Raw genomic sequence first — 16,839 nt, 5'->3', positions numbered from 1 at the left:
AGTCCGTTTGAGCTTGTATTTGGACATCGGGTGAGAGAACCTTTAGAATTCTTAAGAGACCAATTGGTTAATGTGTAAGTGCATTTGCGTCTGTTGGACTCTGTCCAAAAGTTAAAAACACGGTTGGAGAGAGTCTGCCAACTGGCGAGAGAGATTTCTAAAACCAGCCAAATAAGAATGAAGACATGTTTTGACAGACGTGCTCAGCCCAGGGCATTTGTAGTGGGACAAAAGGTGTTAGTATTTTTCCCTAGCCGAAATAATCCATTACAATCTCGTTTTTCTCGACCATATATTATTGAATCCCGAGCAACTGATTTGACATATATAATCAAAACACCAGATTGAAGCAAGAAAACACAACTCCGTCATGTAAACATGCTGAAGCCTTATTATGAGATAGATTCAGTTGTGGCCATGGTGTATGATATGAAGGTTGTTTCTAGAATGCCTGATGTTGATAATGAGGAAGGCCAACTTAGACCAAATATTGTTCCATAGAATCTACAAAATCAAAATATCCTGGAGAACCTTGAAATGAAGTTGGACCATTTACAAGTTTCGCAAAAACAACAGATGAGAGAATTAATTTTAAAATTGAAAAATCTGTTCCCAGATGTTCCAAACAGAACGTCGATAATTACTCACACCCATATCGAATGAATGTGGAAAAAAAGTAATCTTGTTGACCAGGAGATTCAATACATGTTGGAAAATGATATTATTAGACATTCTACATCAAACTGGATTTCGCCCTGTGTTATTGTGTCAAACCTGATGGAACTGTTAGATTTTGCATAGATTACAGGAAAGTGAATGCTGTAACGAAGTCAGATGCTTACCCTATTCCTAGGGTAGATAATTGCATAGACAAAGTGGGAAAGGAAAAATTTCTTACGAAGATTCACCTATTAAAAGGATACTGCTGTGTGTCCATTAACAGAAAGAGGGAGGGAGATTTCTGCCTTTGTAACCCCCTTCTGGATTGTATGAATATAATGTTTTGCCATTTGGAATGAAAAATTCTCCGGCAACATTTCAACGAATGATTAATTCGGTGATTCATGGGGTAAAACATACAGATGCCTATATTGACGACTTAGTGACCGGGAGTGATACATGGGAAGATCACATCTCTGCGTTAGAAAGGCTGTTTGAAAGACTTTCCGAAGCTAACCTTACAGTTAACTTGGCTCAAAGTGAACTCGGCCATGCCACTGTGACGTGTTTTGGTTATGTTGCAGGTCAAGGCAAGTTAGCTCTTGTCCAGGCAAAAGTTCAAGTAGTATCTGAGTTTTCTGTTCCCACGGGTACGAGAACTGGTAGAAGATTTTTGGTCATGGTTGGATATTATCGAAAATTTTGTAAAAATATCGCTGATGTTGCTCTTCTCCTAACTAATCTTCTGAAAAAGGGAGTAAAGTTTGTTTGGAAAGATCCTTGTCAAGAAGCATTTGAGAAGCTGAAAGCCATTTTATGCTACCATCCTGTGCTCAAATCACCTGACCTTGAAAAACCATTTTCATTAGCAGTGGATGCCAGTGATGAAGCTGCAGGAGCAGTGTTGTTGCAGAAGGGTGACCTTGATGATATTGACCATCCTGTAGCTTACTTTTCAAAGAAATTTAATGAGCATCAAAAGAATTATTCCACTATAGAGAAAGAATTACTGTCGCTTGTTTTAGCCTTGCAACATTTCAGTGTATATGTTTGCACCGCTCAGAAACCACTGACTGTGTATACAGATCATAACCCATTGGTATTTCTGAGCCGAGTCAAAAACAAGAACAGAAAGCTGTTAAACTGGAGTTTCAATTTGCAAGAGTTTGATCACATGATAACTCAAATTAAAGGCAAAGATAATGTGCTTGCTGATTGACTTTCCCGATGTCTAATGGGAAACATATATTTTTACTAATCTGATATTCTGTAATTGTGTAGCATGATAATTATTAACATTACTAACTATATGCGCGGTTAAAATTTTTCTTGGGAAAAATTCTTTTTAGGTGGGAGGTGTTACGGACTCGGTGAAAGTCCCTTTAAGATAGATAGATAGATAGATATCTCTCTCTCTCTCTCTCTCTCTCTATCTTAAAGGGACTTTCACCGAGTCCGTGTGTGTGTGTGTGTGTGTGTGTGTGTGTGTGTGTGTGTGTGTGTGTGTCTGTGTGTGTGTGTGTGTGTCTGTGTCTGTGTGTGTGTGTGTCTGTGTCTGTGTGTGTGTGTGTCTGTGTCTGTGTGGGGCGAGCTTACGTCAACAGAAGATAAAGGACGTAGTGACGTTGTTGAAGAAGGCAGTCGAAGACGAAGGGGGAGAGAAAAGGGAAAGAGGCACTAGCCTGCTAGTTTCTCTATCGATGGATGAGAAACAATAACTGTGTCTGCCACTGAAATCCACGTATGGAAATTGAGAGTAATCCGGTGGAGTTCACTTTGTTGCTGACCTGTAGAAGGAAACAGGTATTTGTGTGGACGACCACGAGTCGGATGCTTTTCGGGGTGAGGAAGTCACTACCGAGTCAACACTGAGGTGTCGTTTGGGTTCCATCTTGGAACATTTTGATTTCATAATTACTCTCTCTATGTTCTCTACATCTACGTCTTATCTTCAGACAACGGTGGTTGTTGAAGAAACCTTTGCTCATGTTTCACCTTATGGCTTGCTGAACTGAACTTTAAGAACCATTCCTGGATTTGGAGTTTGGGACTTTGCCACACACACCCACAACACACGAAGAATTTAGTTTTGGGGTTAATGTTCAAGGTTTAACATTTTTAATTCTAACATACTAACATTTTTACTTTTATTTTTCTTATTATCATAAGTAGTGATTAATAAAATAGTTTTTAACGCTGAATCATGACTCAGTATGTTTCTTTTGTTGCTGGTTCGTGACATCATCCATAATCTGTTCTTGCCTTTCCCATTGCAGGTTGATCCTGTCTATCAGAACCCACTTCAATAACTGTCCAACCACTGATGTTAGTCCCACCAGTCTGTAGCTCCCAGGCTTTTCCTTGCAGCCCTTCTTAAATTACAGCAAAAATTAAGCCACGCTCCAGTCTTCCGGCCCCTCACCTGTGGCTTTCGATGATACAAGTATCTCCACAAGGGCCACACAATGTCTCCCCTAGCTTCCCACAATGTCCTAGGATACAAGGTCAGGCCTCAGGGCCTTATCTATCTTTGTGCATTTTCGGACCTCCAGCACATCCGCCACTGTCATGTGGTCTCTATTCAAGACATCTCTGTCCCGAGTTCCCTGACATTCATGTTCTTTTCCGCTGTAAATACAGATGAGAAATATTCGTTAAGAACCTCACCCATATCCTATGGTTCCACATATAGATCAGCTTGTTGCTATTTAAGGAGCCCTGTTGATTCCTACTATTTAACTGTTGCATTGGAAATGTGTGACTGGGTCTTGGGCTCAGTGTGGGACTGAATGTCTCTGCTGCCTGACACTGGGGAACTGATGAGCTGTCGGTGTCTCTGTGCTCTATAACGAACCTTGTGTGAGAGAGACGGAGCGGCTGCTCTGTTCCTTGTGCCTTGGGTGGAGGGAACATCAGAGTTGATTGAAGTCTATCCCTGTGGGAAGGAAAAGGAAACGGGATCAGTGAGGGAGAGGTAAAAGGCAGCCGGCTGTGTGAAGCGGCCGGTGCAGCCAGTGCCAGTGTGTGAGGCCGCTGCAGGGCTGCAGCTCTCAGCTTCTACCGACCAGCAGAGGGCGGCAGCTCCACACCAAGTGACGGACATGCACAACGCCGCATCCCGGCACGGGTCCGGGAATGGGACTGCCCATGTAGCAGGGAGATTTACACAGCTCGCATTTCCACTCACCTGTCCCGGCGGAGTCGCCGCTCAACCGGAGCCAAATAGCCTCTGTTTAAACTGTGCCCCCCACACTAAGAGCCTGCAACAGACGCTGTCTGTAAAACTGCCCCCGCCCTAAGTGTCCGGCTCTGTGTCCACTGCTCACTGTCCAGTGACAACACACACGGCGAGACTGGAACCAGACCGGGGACTTTCCTGCCTGGTCTGGAGAGAGGAAGCAGCAGTGACCGTCACCGGCAGCACCTCCCCACTCTTCCTCCCCCGCCCTGTCCACCCCCAGCCCGGGAACGGTCTTTCCATCGCCACTCACTCCATGTCTGGGCCCAAGTCGTGCCCCACTACCCCACCAGCCGCCGCCTGCGGAGCCGCTCCCAGAGCGATGCGCTGCTGGAAGGAGGCTGCTGTCAGCACCCTGCCCCCGGGCCCGGGAGGTCTCCATTCCCGGCTGCTTGAAACCCGCTCCCTCCGCTCGCTGAGGGAATGGCGCTCACAGGTGGAGCTGCAGTGCACGGAGCATGTGCTCTGCCGCCCGCTGTCTATCAGGGCCAGGGGCGGGCTACGCAGCTCATGCGCTCATGTCCGCCTGACGTCACAGAGGGAAGCCCAGCCGGACCTTTCCCCAGTTCACTTTGATCAGAGTCTGAGCGAAGGGTCCGGGGCTGGGGGAGGGACAGGGCGGCTTTAAACCCGGGACCCGTCCGCTGTAAAACATGTCCACTTTAGGATCTTTCTCTGCAATGTGTTTCAGTTGTTCCTGAGGCTGAACACGAAGTCCCTTCTTCTCGGGAGACTCTCCCCTCTCGGGGTCACTGCAGCCCAGCCTGTTCCACATTCCGAATATGAAATGAACTGATCACTGAAACACCAAATTATTTGTCGATTTTACATTTTATTGTTGAAAAATTCTCTGGTATTTCCAGTTACCTGAAAGCAGAATAACCATCTCACCGTCGGGGAATTGAACCTCCGTCTCCTGCGTGACAGGCGGGGATACTGACCACTATACTAACGAGGAACCGACAGGAGTATATGGTCTGTAATGTGGATGTCAGGGTATCGGAGGGTTCACAGGATCATCCCCGTGTGTGTTCGTTGACTGTTAACCGGCATCTTTCAGATACCCACTTCTCACTGTGTGACTGGAGGTGTCTCAGGATTGTCCAGCGATTCAGTCACTGATAGTGTTCAAGGACTTGGCGGAATTGGAGCGAGCTGCGTGTGGTTTGGAAAGGACATTTCTAATCACGATTGATTTTCATAGTTGTGTGATGTGTGAGGCAGGAAATGATCTTTAGCCCTTCGACTGTCACGGGGGTCGACTCTCACTTCAGTCGGATCCCGGGTGAATAATCACTGGACACTGTGTGACTCCGGTCTGTTGGAGGGTGCCGACATCAACTGGACGGAACAGGGACTGCAGCAGGGTGAGGAATGAGCCGTCAGAGAGCAGCTCGGGGACTGGTGATCGACTCACGGAATCAAACAGCACTGCAGACGGTTCAGTACCCGAATCTCCTGTAGCATCACGGTGCGATGGTGGTATAAGTGGTGAGCATAGCTGCCTTCCAAGCAGTTGACCCGGGTTCGATTCCCGGCCATCGCAGAGTTTTAATCTCCTCAGAATTCAATCCCTCACAGAACACGATCTGTGCAGAACACAAGGGGCTGAGTGGTTTACTCCTGCTCACTCACGTACGGCTTCCTGGATTCATTTAGTTCGATCAGTGAGTGTAAAAGAGACCCCATCGCTGTTTCATTCATTATTTTTCACTGTGGGCAGGTCAGTTGATCAGGGAAGGAATACCCGTCCCTGAGCTTTACCCGGGAATCGATGAACGGATCAGTGCAGCTTCCTGCTCTCCCTCTATCCCAGATTCCCACAACAACCGAGGACACATCCCAGTCTGTCCCAAAGTCGTGTTCAAAGTGGTTGACGTCAGTCCGTTCACCACCCACTTTCTGTCTGTACTTATCCTGTGGGATCTCTTCCATCATTCCCTCTCTGTTCCGAGAGGAACATTAACCCGTTCTTATCCGCTCACAGATGTAATACAGATTCGCAGGAACATGCAGCACACAAACAAACCGTTCGGCCCATCATGCACATGCTGACTATTAATACATATCTGTACCAATCTCACCTACCAGCACTGAGACAGTTGCCTCCAGTGCCTTGGCGATTCAAGGGCTCGTCTGGATCCTTGTCAAATACCGCAAGAGTCCCTGCCTCCTGCACCCACTCAGGGGATGGGTTCCAGGTTCACCCTCTTCGTGGCGAAGTTCTTCCTCTGATGCCTTCCGGTTACAGGCACGTCAAGCACGGGGAACTCTTTCCCACTGTCTCCGCAGCTGATAAAGTGAGATAACTTTCCAAGGTCTCCGTCACCCTCCTCTGCTCCAGGGACAACAGCCCCAAGTTTATCCAATCTCTGCATAACTGAAACGCTCCACCTCAGACATCATCCTGATGATTACCGACCCCCACCACACCCCGCTCCTACTCTTGTCCATTTAGGGCTTTCCTCACTCCCTCTGCCAACGGAAATGTCCAATTTTCATGGCTGACCGGCCCGGATGTCTGTGTTTTATTTCCCATCTTTGTATCTGTGTGTAAGGAGTTTGTATTCTCTCTTCAATGGTAAATTGCTGTTTCCGACGAGGTAAATAACATCGGATGGTTTTGATCCATCGACCTCTGGGCTATGGCCCCAGCACTCTGCCGCTGCACTACTCTGCTGTTGGGGAAACATTGTGTTCTGTTGCTGCGCTGTGAATGTCCCGCCGTCCCTTCGATCAGTTTTATTTGTCGTTCCTTTACCCTCGCCGACTTCTCTTTCTTTCCTGACATCTCCCTTCTGTCTCTCTTCCCCTGTCTCTCTGTCTTCCTTTCCTTGTTCCTTACTTCCTGCCCCAACCGGTCACCATCCCTGTGCTGTCCGTGCTCTCTCCCGGTCGGATACCTCTTTCCTGACATTTATGCAATGACTGTGTTTGACATGATTTCATTGACCCTGTTACTGCGGCCCTGCTGTCGGACATTCTGTTTATCTTCCCCTGTGTGTGTTCCGTGTTCCGGATATAATGGTCGGCGAATTAAAGACGGCTCTAATTCCCAGAGCATCGCGGCCGGACCGGGCAGTGACAGGTGGGGAGTAGCGGGGTGCCGCAGGGTCCAAGAGCACTGACCTGGCAGGGGAGTGACGGGGCTGTTCTCCCGGGATGAGGCTCGCCCACTGCACTCCGGGTGTACTGACTCCTGTCATGTCCCAAATGTGTGAAATCGACAGAAAAATGTGTAGTGGTGGGGACTGTGTTCGTCCTCTCCCTGATCTTCAGTCAAACCTAGAATTACATTCGGCTTGTTCTGACCTTATGCCGCGAATGTCCTTTGTCGCCTCTGGTAACGGAGACGTTCAGCGTTCAGAACAGGACTGATGCTGCTGCCTGCCTCTTTAATTCACTCGCCTCCGTCTCTCCAAATGACAGTTCAATCTCCTGATCTGCACAACCTGTTGTCCGCTCAGACCCTGGACCTGCGCCGAAAAGAGCGAGTTTCTGACTCTCCTACATGGGGCGGTTCAGTAACAGGCCGGCGGGTAGTTATCCCACCCCTCCCCCGAGCCCGGAGCTTCACTCCGGCACAAAGCCACACTTCGTCATATTCGGGGATACTTTCTCCTCGCTTCGAGTCCTTGTCAGTGAGGCTCAGATCCCGAAACTTAATCAATAAAAACATGACACTGACCAAAGAGGGGGATGTCTGAGAGATTGCCGAAAGATTGACAGTGATTTATCCCTATTAGACGTCACTTTCCTAGCTCACTGGGGCTCGGGACAGCATCGCGTTTCTCCAGGAATTTCCACGCATTGTTCAAAATTCAAGAGCAGCAACGTGGATATGCCGGGGATTGAACCCGGGACCTCATACATGCAAAGCATGCGCTCTCCCACTGAGCTACATCCCCGATACAAGGGAGCAGCTTTTGACAGACAAGAGACGGCACATGCTGGAATCTGCAACAACAAACAATCTGCAGGAGGAACTTAACAGCCGAGCGGCATCTGTGGGGGGAGAGGAATTGTCGCCGTTTAAGGTGGAAACCCTGCATCAGGACTGACGTTGGGACTTGATGCAGGGATTGGACTGAAAACGTCGACAATTCCTTCCCCACACAGGAGCTGCTCGACCCGCTGATTTCCTGCAGCAGATTGTTTGTTGTGGTAGCTTCATAAGCAAGATTCTCCCTAGCCCCTCCCCGCCCCCGCGGCGACCCCGTGTTTCTCCCGGTCGGCATCAATCATTTCCATTGAAACATAAATGATAGCAACTTGATCAGGCCATTCGGCTCCTCGTGTCTGGTCTCCCGTTCAGTAAATTCATGGTTGATCATCCAAATTCACTTCCCTGTTCCATCTTTTCACATACCTCTGGACAACGTCAGAAATTATTCAGATTCGCAGTGAATGGTCAAAGCCCAGAAAACAAAGCACAACATTAGACCCAATAAATTCCAGGGACGTTGTTTCATGAAACTCGCGCATCCCGGTGAAAGGGAGGCATAACACCCGGACTGCCGGGCTTGAGAGCCCGCAGGGAGGGCTCCCACTGAGCCCAGTGAGGCAGCAGCAGGGTGCGCCCGCCTCCTGACACAGTAGTGTTTCTCAGCTGACAATGACACGCACAGCAAACGCTGCCGGATCGCCAGCGTCCCTGTGTGGGCTCGATCCACCAACCTTTCAGTTAACAGCCGAAAGCGCTGACCGATTGCGCCACAGAGACACCCTGAAGGAAGAGGGAACAAATGGGCCGCTCCCGGGTTGGGAGGCGATGACCAAGGATCGGTGCTGGGTCCCGGCTTTTCACAATCTGCGTGAATGGTTTTCATCAGGGAATCACAGACAATAAAATACAAAAACAATAGTGGAACCCTCAGCGAGTCGGACATCATCTGTGGAGAGAGAAACCGGGTAAACGTTTCAGTTCGGATAGTGAAGGATCTTCAACATAAAACGTTACCTTTGTTCCTCTTTTCACAGATGTTGCCTTTTCAGCATTTTCCGTTCTTGCTTCAGATTCACAGCAGCTGCAGTTTGTTTGACTTTCACGGACAATATACCCATGTTTGCTGATGACACAGAACTAGGTGCCAGTGTGAGTTGTGAAGAGGATGCGGAGAGGATTCAGTGGGACAGCGAACGGCGAAGGGAACGGGTGAAGACACGGCGGGTGGAATGGAATGTGGAACATGGTGGCTTGGAAAATGGATCTTATTTTATGGCGAGTGATTGAACGGTGTTGGTGTCCCTAGGAACCCGGGTATCCTTGGACACAAAACACTGAACATTAACATACAGGGTCGGTGAGCAAGTGGGAAGGCAAACAGTACTTTGATCTTTATTGCAGGGGGTTTGGGTCTCGGAGCTAGCACGTCTCACTGGAATTATACAGGGCCCCGGGGAGACGGCACCTGTAATATACGGACTTGGGAATCTGGAACAGGAGTCGGCCACTTGGCTACTCGGGTCTGCACCGCCATTCAGTGAGGTCACGGTTAATCTGATTGGATGCTGAACTCCATATTCCCGACTCCCCCTGTGACTCCTTGTTGATTGACCATGTATCCATGTCGGCCTTCAAAAACGTTCACATCTCTGCTTCCACCAACCTCTCAGATGGGGAGATCCAAAGAATCACGAACTCCTGTGTACAGCTGCGGCCCCTACCTGTGGGAGGATACACTTGTGACGTAGGGAGTGCAGTAAATGTTCACTGGGTCTGCCCTCTGAAGAAAGCAGCAGCGTGGGCCGACATTGTCCGGAGTGCTCCTCACACACTCTAAGCCCACAGGTTCTGGTCTGGAGCAAATGGTCGAGTTTAATTTCGAAGAGTAAATGAAAATAGAACATATGGTGGATATATAAAATAAAACAGACATGCTGACATAGTGAGCAGACCAGGAGGCGTCCGTGGAAAGTGAAACGAAGTTAACATTTCAGGTCAAATCCCTCCCTTTATCTGCTGTCCTATTTTCAGTTCTGACTCGGCATGCTTGATCTGAAACAGTCGCTCACTTTCTCTTCTCACAGATGCAGCCTGACCTGATCGATATTTCCTGCTCCTTTTGCTTTTGTTTTACAACTCAGGAGCAGGCCATTCGGCGCATATTGTCCATGCCGGCTGCAGATAATCCGTTGCCTTTCATCAGTAACCAGGACCACTGTACCCGAGAGGATTTCCAAGGACATGTGGTCGGTAGGGGAATTGGCACCGTAAAATGCTCCTCGTGTGTCGGTCAGTGGTAGGATATGTGGAAGCGGTTGCTGGGAATGTGGGGAGAATTAAATGGGATCGGTGTAAATGGGTGATTGAAGTGTGGACCCAGGGAGCTTAAGGGTCTGCTTCTGTGCTCGGTGACTCTATGACCATGGTCCTACTACACAACAGCTGAGATTGTAGTGACGGAGGAAGAGATTTATGGGGATATTTCCAGCTCTGGGACATTCCAGCTCTGGGAAAGAATTGAAATAGGCGGGAAGGGGGGGGAGTGTTATTTGTTCTCTGAAAGATAGAAAGCTGCAGGGAGATTTAATGGTGGGTTATCAACATTTATGCAACAGTTTAGTCCTGTTCATGGAAGTTAATTCAAGATTGCAATTGCACGTTGCAAATGCCGCTAAATCCGTGAGTTGAATTTGACTGAAGAGCAAGGAGAAGGAGGGTCTCAGGGTCAGGTACAGGAAAGGAAAGCGGTTGAGCGACAGAATGTGGACAGACGGGGAACGAGAGGGAGAAAGCGAAGGCAGTGCTGGAGAGAGAGAGGGAGAGAGACAGACCGATGGACGGCGGGCAGACAGACAGGAGGACAGACAGACAGGCAGACAGACAGGCAGGCAACGAGAGAGAGACAGACAGACAGAGAGGGAGAAGGCAGAAATGGACGATGTAAAGGAGCAGCAGAAGGTAAAGAAAGTCTAAAATACTGGAGCCACTCAACAGCTCAGGCAGCATGTGTAGAAAGGTAAACAGGTATAAGCTTCAAGGCGGACAATCTGCGTCAGAACTGGGAATCCGAAGTAACCAGCTGGTGTCAGGATGAGTAGTGAGTGGGGGAAGGGTGTATGAGGCAAATAGGATATCTCTGGGATGGTGAGTCCAGGGATGACTTCGGGATCAGCTGCAAACAGCTGGTTTCAAGATCTGTTCACAGTTGGAATTGTAATTATAATTGGTTTATTTTCGTCACGCGGAAAAAGAGACTGTGAAAACATTGTTTTGCATGCCAGCCGTATGGATCTTTGCAGAACATCAGTACATTTCGGTAGTACAAAGGAAAAGCAACAACATAATGCAGGCTATGGTGCTACAGTTACAAAGAAAATGCAGTGCAGGGTGACAATAAGGTGAAATGGCCACTGTTACGAACCAGCAACAAAAGAAACACACTGAGTCATGATTCAGTGTTAAAAACTATTTTATTAATCACTACTTATGATAATAAGAAAAATAAAAGTAAAAATGTTAGAATGTTAGAAGTAAAAATGTTAAACCTTGAACATTAACTCCAAAACTAAACTCGTCGTGTGTGTGTGGCAAAGTCCCATACTCCAAGTCCAGGAATGGTTCTTAAAGTTCAGTTCAGCAAACCATAAGTTGAAAGATGAGTTAAGGCTTCTTCAACAACTATCGTTGTCTGAAGAAAAAACGTAGATGTAGTGAACATAGGGAGAGTAATAACGAAATCCAAATGTTCCACGATGGAACCCAAACGACACCTCAGTGTTTAGTCGATAGTGACTTCCTCACCCCGAAATGCATCCGAATCGTGGCCGTCGACAAAAAATACCTGTTTCCCTCTACAGGTTAACAACAAAGTGGACTCCACCCGATTACTCCAAATAATCCATACGTGGATTGCAGTGACAGACACAGTTATTGTTTCTCAGCCATCGATAGAGAAACTAGCAGGCTGGTATCTCTCTCCCTCTTCTCTCTCTCTCTCTTCTCTGACTGACACGGACTGACTTCTTCAAGAACGTCATACGTCCTTTACCTTCTGTTGACGTAAGAACGCCACGCACTCACTCCCTCTCTCTCTCTCTCTCCCTCACACACACACACACACACACACACACACACACACACACACACACACACACACAATGCCCGATCTGAAAGGGATATTCACAAATTAACCAAGTCCGTAACACATCCCACCTAAAAGGAATTTTTCCCAAAAATATTCAACCGCACATACAGTTAGTAATATTAATAACTATCATGCTACACAATTACAGAATATCAGATTAGTAAAGATACATGTTTCCCATTTAACATCAGGGAAGTCAATCAGAGATCACCTTATCTTTGCCTTTAATGTGAGTTATCATGAGATCAAACTTTTGCAAAATTAAACTTCAGTTTAACAGACTTCTGTTCTTGTTTTTGACTCGACTCGGAAACACCAGTGGGTTATGATCTGTATACACAGTCAGTGGTTTCTGAGCGGTGCAAACATATACACCGAAATGCTGCAAGGCTAAAACAAGTGACAGTAATTCTTTCTTTATGGTGGAATAATTCTTTTGATGCTCATTAAATTTCTTTGAAAAGTAAGCTACAGGATGGCCAATATCATCACGGTCACCCTTCTGCAACAACACAGCTCCTGCAGCATCATCACTGGCATCCACTGCCAATGCAAATGACTTTTCAAATGTCATGTGATTTGAGCACAGGATGGTTTCATAAAATAGCTTTCATCTTCTCAAATGCTTCTTGACGAGGATCTGTCCAAACAAACTGCACTCCCTCCTTCAGAGGATTAGTTAGGGGAAGAGCAAGACCAGCAAAATATTTACGATATTTTCGATAATATCCAACCATTACCAGAAATCTTCTAACACTCTTCGTACCTATGGGAACAGGGAACTCAGATGTTGCTTGAACTTTTGTCTGAACAGGAGCTGACTTGCCTTAACCTACAACATAACCAATATATGTCACAGTGGCATGGCCAAATTCACTTTTAGCCAAGGTAACTGTAAGGTTGGCTTCGGAAAGTGTTTCAAACAACCTTTCTAACGAAGAGATGTGATCCTCCCATGTATCATTCCCTGTCACTAAGTCGTCAGTGTAGATATCTGTATGTTTTAACCCATGAATCACCGAATTAATCATTCTTTGAAATGTTGCCGGAGCATTTTTCATTCCAAATGGCAAAACATGATATTCATTCATACAATCCATAAGGGGTTACAAAGGTAGAAATCTCCCTTCATCTATCTGTTAATGAAACACACCAGTACCCTTTTAATAGGTCAATATTTGGAAGAAGTTTAGCCTTTCCCACTCTGACTATGCAATAATCCACCCTAGGAATAGGGTAAGCATCTGACTTCGTTACAGCATTCACTTTCCTGTAATCTGTGCAAAATCTAACAGTTCCATCAGGTTTAGGCACAATAATACAGGGCGAACTCCAGTTTGAAGCGGAACGTCTCATAATATCATTTTCTAACATGTATTCAATCTTCTGGTCAACAAGTTTACTTTTTCCCACATCCATTCGACATGGGTGTTTGCTTGGTTTGGCATCCCCAACATTAACATCATGAGCAGTTATTGCCGTTCTGTTTGGAACATCTGGGAACAGCTTTTTTTTAAATTTTAAAATTAATTCTCTCATCTGTTGTTTTTTGTGAAACTTGTAAATGGTCCAACTTCGTTTCAAGGTTCTCCAGGATATCTTGTTTTTTTTTTAGTTTCGATGGAACAATATTTGTTCTAAATTGGTGTTCCTCATTATGAACATCAGGCATTCTCGAAACAACCTTCATATCATCCACCATGGCCACAGCTGAATCTCTCTCATAATAAGGCTTCAGCATGTTTACATGACAGAGTTGCGTTTTCTTTCGTCTATCTGGTGTTTCGATTATATATGTCAAGTCAGTCACTCGGGATGCAATAATATATGGTCCAAAAAAAAACGACATTGCAATGGATTGTTTTTTCTCGGGAAAATACTAACACCTTTTCTCCCACTGCAAATGTCTTGGGCCAATTACCTCTGTCAAAACATGTCTTCATTCTTATCTGGCTGGTTTTCAAATTTTCACTCGCCAGCTGGCAGACTCTCTCCAACCGAGTTTTAAATTTTTGGACACAGTCCAACAGACTCAAATGCACTTCCTCATTATCCCATTGTTCTCTTAACAATTCCAAAGGTCCTCTCACCCGGTGTCCAAATACAAGCTAAGACCGACTAAATCCTAATGACTCCTGTATTGATTCTCTAACGGCTAACAAAAGTAAATGATCGCCCTCGTCCCAATCCTTTTTGTTTTCAAAACAATATGTCTTCAGCATATTTTTGAGAGTAGAATGAAATCTCTCCAGATCATCCTGAGATTCTGGGTGATCTGCGTATGATACAATCTGCTCTGGTCCCAGATCAGAGACTAGTTGCTGGAATAAATTAGACATAAAATTACTTCCTTGATCAGAGTGGTTGTTGAAGGGTGGATTTCAGCTTGGAAGTCGGTGATCAGTGGTGTACCTCAGGGATCTGTTCTGGGACCCTTACTCTTTGTGATTTTTATGAACGACCTGGATGAGGAAGTGGAGGGATGAGTTAGTAAGTTTGTGGATTACATAAATGCTGGATGTGTTGTGGATAATATAGAGGGCTGTCAGAGGTTACAGCGGAACATAGGATGCAAAACTGGGCTGAGAAGTGACAGATGCAGTTCATCCCAGATAAGTGTGAAGTGGTTCATGTTGGTTGGTCAAATTTGATGGCAGAATATAGTATTAATGGTAGGACTCTTGGCAGTGTGGAGGATCAGAAGGATTTTGGGTTCCGAGTCCATCGGACGCTCAAAGCAGCTGCACAGGTTGACTCCGTGGTAAAGAAGGCATGTGGTTTATTGTCCTTCATCATTCGTGGAATTGACTTTCGAAGCCGAGAGGTATTGTTGCAGCTATAGAGGACCCTGGTCAGACCCCACTTGGAGCACTGTGCTCAATCCTGGTCACCACACTACAGGAAGGATGTGGAAGCCATAGAAAGGGTGCAGAGCAGATTTACATGCCTGCTGCCTGGAATGCCGAGCATGCCTTATGAAAGCAGGTTGAGGGAACTTGGCGTTTTCTCCTTGGAGTGCCGGAGGATGAGGGGGACCTGATAGAGGTATATAAGATGATGAGATGCATTGATCGGGTAGATAGTCGAGGCTTTTCCCCAGGACTGAAATGGTGGCCACAAGAAGACAACTGTTGGGGAGCAGGTATAGAGGAGATGTCAGGGGTAAGTTTTTTACTCAGAGTGGTGAGAGAGTGGAATAGGCTGCCGGAAACCTGGTGGAAGCGGATACGATAGGTTCTTTCAAGAGACTTTTACATAGGTACATAGAGGTGAGAAAAGTAGTGGGCTATGGGTAAGCCTAGTAATTTCTAAGGTATGACATGCTCGGCACAGTATTATGGGCCGAAGGGCTTGAATTGTGCTATAGGTTTTCTATGATTCTATGTAATACTCACACTGACAATGCCATTGTTGATCGTGGCCCTTCCCTGAGCACACTGATCAGGTCACTACTGATCCAGCCTAATCATTTTGACCTTCGGAAAACTGTCAAGGATACCAAGAGGCAATACCGACTCAGACAGAGTCCCTGACCAGCCAACAGTTATGGCAGGGCTTACATGACATTAAAGGCTACAAGAAGTCGGGATTCATCGCTGACAACGGTGCGTTCCTTCCTGATGAACTTAACGCATTCTATGCGCGTTTTGAACAAAAGGGAAGTGGATATTCACCATCCACCCTGACATCCACCAACGCAGCTGACGTGTCATCACAGTGCAGGACGTACGAGCAGTTTTCTGGAGAGTGAACACGTGGAAATCACCTGGCCCAGATGGCGTCCCAGGCCGTATGCTCAGATCTTGTGCTGATCAGCTGGCAGAAGTATCTGCGGACATATTCAACCTTCCATGCTTCAATCTCAGGTTCCCTCCTGTTTTAAGGAGACAACTATCATCCTGGTACCAAAGAAAAGCAAGCTAACATGCCTCAATCACTACCGACCAGTGGCTCTGACATTCGCCATCATGAAGTGCTTTGAGAGTTTGGTCATGGCACGCATCAACTACAGCCTACCAAGTTGGACCCATTGCAATTCGCCTATCGGCGAAACAGGTCTACAGCGGAATTCCATCTCCCTGGCCCTATACTCAGCTCTGGAGCATCTGGGCAGTAAAGCCACATACGTTAGACTATTTTTTATTGACTACAGCTCTACCTTCAATACAATAATCCCAAGCAAGCTTGTCACCAAACTCCGGGACCTAGGGCTCAACAGATCCCTCTGTAACTGGGTCCTTGACTTTCTAACCAACAGACTGCAAACAGTGAGGATAGGCAAAATTATCTCCGGCACGATTATTCTCAGCACTGGTACCCCACAAGGCTGCGTCCTCAGCCCTATACTGTCCTCCCGATACATCCATGACTGTGTGGCAAGATTCTGCTCTAACTCTATCTACAAGTTTGCAGATGATACCACCGGTCTAGGCCGTATCACAAAAAGCGATGAGTCGGAGTACAGGAAGGAGATCGAGAGCTTAGTGGAATGGTGTCATGACAACAAACTTTCCCTCAATGTCAACAAAACAAAAGAACTGGTCGTTGACTTTATGAAAGTGAGCGGTGTACATGCTCCTGTTTATATCAATGGTGCTGAGGTCGAGAGGGTTGAGAGCTACAAGGTCCGGGAGTGAACATAACCAACAGCCTGTCCTGGTCAAATCACGCAGATGCCACGGCAAAGAAAACTCACCAGTGTCTCTACTTCCTCAGGAGGCTAAAGAAATTTGGTTTGTCCCCTTTGACTCTCACCAACTTTAACCGATGCACCATAGAAAGCATCCTATCTGGATGTATCACAGCCTGGTACGGCAACTGCTCTGCCCAGGACCGCAAGAAACCTCAGAG

The 16,839-nt window shown here is 46.6% G+C and overlaps 3 non-coding genes across 3 annotated transcripts; 1 reads left to right on the top strand and 2 right to left on the bottom strand.

Moving 5' to 3' along the window:
- Positions 1-5,371: 5,371 nt before the first annotated feature.
- Positions 5,372-5,444, top strand: trnag-ucc (transfer RNA glycine (anticodon UCC)). Its single transcript has one exon. It is a non-coding gene; the product is annotated as a tRNA-Gly (tRNA).
- Positions 5,445-7,734: 2,290 nt separating this feature from the next.
- trnaa-ugc (transfer RNA alanine (anticodon UGC)) lies at positions 7,735-7,806 on the bottom strand. The gene has a single exon. It is a non-coding gene; the product is annotated as a tRNA-Ala (tRNA).
- Positions 7,807-8,547: 741 nt separating this feature from the next.
- Positions 8,548-8,621, bottom strand: trnan-guu (transfer RNA asparagine (anticodon GUU)). Its single transcript has one exon. It is a non-coding gene; the product is annotated as a tRNA-Asn (tRNA).
- Positions 8,622-16,839: the final 8,218 nt, after the last annotated feature.

The sequence above is a fragment of the Pristis pectinata genome, chromosome 42 (genome assembly GCF_009764475.1).
Source record: "Pristis pectinata isolate sPriPec2 chromosome 42, sPriPec2.1.pri, whole genome shotgun sequence".
NCBI classification, from domain to species: domain Eukaryota; kingdom Metazoa; phylum Chordata; class Chondrichthyes; order Rhinopristiformes; family Pristidae; genus Pristis; species Pristis pectinata.
This window is presented reverse-complemented; position numbering and strand designations above follow the sequence as displayed.